At 39.3% G+C, this 3,763-nt stretch overlaps 1 non-coding gene across 1 annotated transcript; it reads right to left on the bottom strand.

The window, feature by feature from the left end:
- Positions 1 to 1,238: 1,238 nt before the first annotated feature.
- On the bottom strand, positions 1,239 to 1,345 carry LOC126005512 (U6 spliceosomal RNA). The gene has a single exon (XR_007494564.1). It is a non-coding gene; the product is annotated as a U6 spliceosomal RNA (small nuclear RNA).
- Positions 1,346 to 3,763: the final 2,418 nt, after the last annotated feature.

The raw sequence follows: 3,763 nt of genomic DNA, 5'->3' as shown, positions 1-3,763 counted from the left end.
TTCAGTCTGGTTGACCTGTCCAGTGTTGACAAAGCCGTGTTAAGGTCCCCCACAATTATTGTGTTGTTGTTGATATTATTTTTCAGATTTGTCAACAGTTGTATTAAATATTTTGCTGGCCCCTCATTCGGTGCATATATGTTTAGGAGAGTGAATTCTTCCTGCTCTACGTACCCCTTGATTAATATAAAATGTCCGTCTTTGTCCCTTACAACCTTCCTGAGTATAAAGTTTGCATTATCTGATATTAGTATGGCCACTCCAGCTTTTTTATGGGTGTTGTTTGCTTGGATAACTTTTCTCCAGCCTTTTATTTTGAGTCTATGTTTGTTCTGACTATTCAGGTGCGTTTCTTGTAGGCAGCAGAAGGTTGGATTGAGTTTTTTGATCCATTTAGCCACTCTGTGTCTCTTAACTGGTGCATTTAGTCCATTGACGTTGAGAGAAAGAATTGTCCTGGGATTTAACGCCATCTTTATTTCAAAATTTGGTGTGTCTCTTGGGTAGTCTTGTCTTAGATTAGGTCTTTCAGTTTTTCTCTTAAGACTGGTTTTGTGTCTGTGAAGTTTCTGAGCTGTTTTTTGTCTGTGAAACCATGTATTCTTCCATCAAACCGGAAAGTGAGTTTTGCTGGGTATAGTATTCTGGGTGAAGCATTCATTTCATTCAGTCTTGTCACAATATCCCACCACTGCTTTCTGGCATTGAGCGTTTCTGGTGACAGGTCTGCTGTAAATCTCAGGGAAGCTTGCTTGAACATGATTTCCCCTTTTGATCTTGCTGTTTTCAGAATTCTGTCTCTATCTGTGGGATTTGTCATTGTGACTAGGATGTGTCTTGGGGTGGTTTTTCTGGGGTCTCTTTTGGTTGGTACTCTTCGGGCATGCAGGATTTGATCACATATATTCTTTAGCTCTGGAAGTTTCTCTTTGATTCTTCCTGGAAATTTTCTTCCTGGGTCTCTGGGACTCCAATGATTCTTAAGTTGTTTCTGTTGATCTTATCATAGACTTCTATTTTCGTCTGTTCCCATTCTTTGACTAATTTTTCCATTGTCTGCTCATTTGCTTTTAGTTTTTTGTCCAATCTCTCCTGCTGTATGGAATTGTTATGTATCTCATCTTCCACAGCACCAAGTCTATTCTCAGCTTCTGATACCCTGTCCCAGAGCTTATCCATTTTGTCATTCACTTCGTTTACTGACTTTTTCAGTCCTGTTAGTTGACATGTTATTTCAGAAAAATATGGAACGCTTCACGAATTTGCGTGTCATCCTTGCGCAGGGGCCATGCTAATCTTCTCTGTATCGTTCCAATTTTAGTATATGTGCTGCCGAAGCGAGCACGGCACAGTAAATATTGGGGAGATTATAAAATGAATTCCCTTGGCCTAAGAGATACTGTGTTTCTCCGCCCTTGAAGTATACTGTTATGGGAATAACTACAGGCTTCGTACATGCTCTTATTCTCTCCCCTAGGTCCTTCTGTCATGTCTGGAAACTTTCCGCTCAGTTATGGATGATAAAGTCAGGCCTCTGTACCTAGAGATCTTGGTATTTGCACAGGTCATAGAATGGAGCCTCGGATGGAGTCTTTCTTTATGGTTCTAGAAGTTCTGTTCCATCACTGTTGTTTTAATCAATCTTCTGTAGTTGGTGGTCTTGGTTTTTACACCGGTTCTAGGACAAAGCCTAGGATAGAGTCTTTGATTATGTTTCCGGAAGATATGCTCAGTTGCAGTTGTCTCAGTCAGACATGTGGAATTAGAGATCTTGATTGTTGTACAGGTTGTAGGCTGAAGCTTAAACTAGGGTCTTTTTTATTGGTCCCAGGATTGGTTCTGCCCAGTCATGGTTGTCAGAGTCAGTCTTCTGTAGTTAGCGATCTTGGCTTTAGCACAGATCAAAGGATGATATATTTTCTTATTTCATCTTATCGTTAGGTGGTGAGGTAAGACAACCTGCTCTTAGATCAAGTTGTTGCCATTTCCTAATTGTCAGGATGTAATATTAAAACTAGTGCTTCTTGGTATCAGAGCAGTATTAAGAATGTCCCAGAGGGAGTTTGGTTCCTGGAGCTGTTGCAAAGAATTGTGCCAGTTCTGTGTTTAAGATCTAGGGTTCGGGGTTCGGCAGTTACTGTCTAATCACATGGAGTCTAAGTTGGGACCACATGACATATGTTCAAGGTGGGAGTTACCCTTGTATTTAAAAATGTATGAGTTCTTATCCCTAGTAGATAAGAGCTTGTTTCTATACGTAAAATTTCCTCTTTTTTTAGTATGCCTTTGCAAAAGAAATGGTGCTATATTATATTGCTGGTGCACTTGGGGGTAAGAGTGTCAGGCTGCAACATTTCTGTGCCCTGGTTTTCACATGAGCTTTTATCCCAGACAAGACTTTTTCTTGTAGGTTTTTGTACCAAGCAGAACCAAAACAGATGAAGTTAAGGAGGAGAAGAAAACAAAAATTATATATAATATATATAAATATATATATTTATATATATAAAGAAAAAATACAAATGAGTTTAAAAAAGTAATTAAGGGAACAAAGCGATGCAAGAGACTACTTTATATTAGGGGATAAACATGTTAAAAGGTAGTATAATAGAGGTCTTAAACTTATAAAGGAAATATAGGCTTCCCCATTGTCTTTTGAGATATTCTTATGGGGGATGGAATTCAGGGCACATTTTTATCATACACCCTGGTCTTGTTAAATTTCAGAAATGATTTGTGGCAGAAAGGGCTTAGGTAAACTTCTTGCATTGGGGGTCCTTCTGGAGCTGAATTTGGTATCAAGCAACAGTCCAAATTTGGGGGGGGGGGTGAGAAGAAGGGCCACAGAACATTAGTCAGCAGGAGTGTTGATTGTAGTTTCTTGCCAGGGGATGAGATGTGGGACTGAGTGGGTCTCCCTTCCCTTGGGAGCTGGGTGATGGCTTATTAAAGCAGGAGGTTGGTCTTGATACCGAATGGGTTAAGAATTGAGAGTAAAGAGCATTAATAATGCGGGATATTGGGTTGGGATTGGGGGGGGGGTGAAGGAATAGTAGGATTTCTGAAGGGGGGAGAAGGGATAGTAGATAGGAGGGGCTATATACACTTACAATTTATGTTTGGCTCTTATAGAGGAGTCCTCTCTCTATGTACTCATGCCCACATAGATCACATACATTAGTGATGTATTCCTAAGGTGTTGTTAGAGGTCTGACCCTAATTGGATGGATCTGAGCTCTTAAAGACTGATTGAATTAACATAGATAATTAGCTTAGATATAGCTTAAAAAAGAGAGGAAGGGAAAGCAGAAGATAAGAGAGAGGAGAACAGAAAAATAGGTAAATATAGTCAAAATAGGTTTAAAATAATTTACTAAATGAAATAAAAGAGATTGGGTCAGTGCGTCAGAGTTGGGAGGTTTTCCCAGTTTCTAGGTATTTCTTCAGTGATGGGATTAGGCCTTGTTAAATGAAGGTTTCAGGGTTAGATAATGGCTGGAGCTGTTTAAGATACACATAGGTTTCGTGTTTTGTATACTAAACAATGCATTAAAGAGACCTACCTACGTAAAAGACTACCCCCTATGTAGTTTGTTTGCTGCATCTTATGTATCAAAGTTTCTTTCCTAAAGAGAAACAGTGTGGGTTTTATTTGACATAGATTGAATTGATGATGATGAGGAAGAAGAGGAAGAAGAAAGGGGATAAGGAAAGAAATAGGGAGAAGAGAGAGAGAAAGGGAGAGGAAATATATGTTAATTTG

The sequence above is a fragment of the Suncus etruscus genome, chromosome 3 (assembly GCF_024139225.1).
Source record: "Suncus etruscus isolate mSunEtr1 chromosome 3, mSunEtr1.pri.cur, whole genome shotgun sequence".
Taxonomy (NCBI): domain Eukaryota; kingdom Metazoa; phylum Chordata; class Mammalia; order Eulipotyphla; family Soricidae; genus Suncus; species Suncus etruscus.
This window is presented reverse-complemented; position numbering and strand designations above follow the sequence as displayed.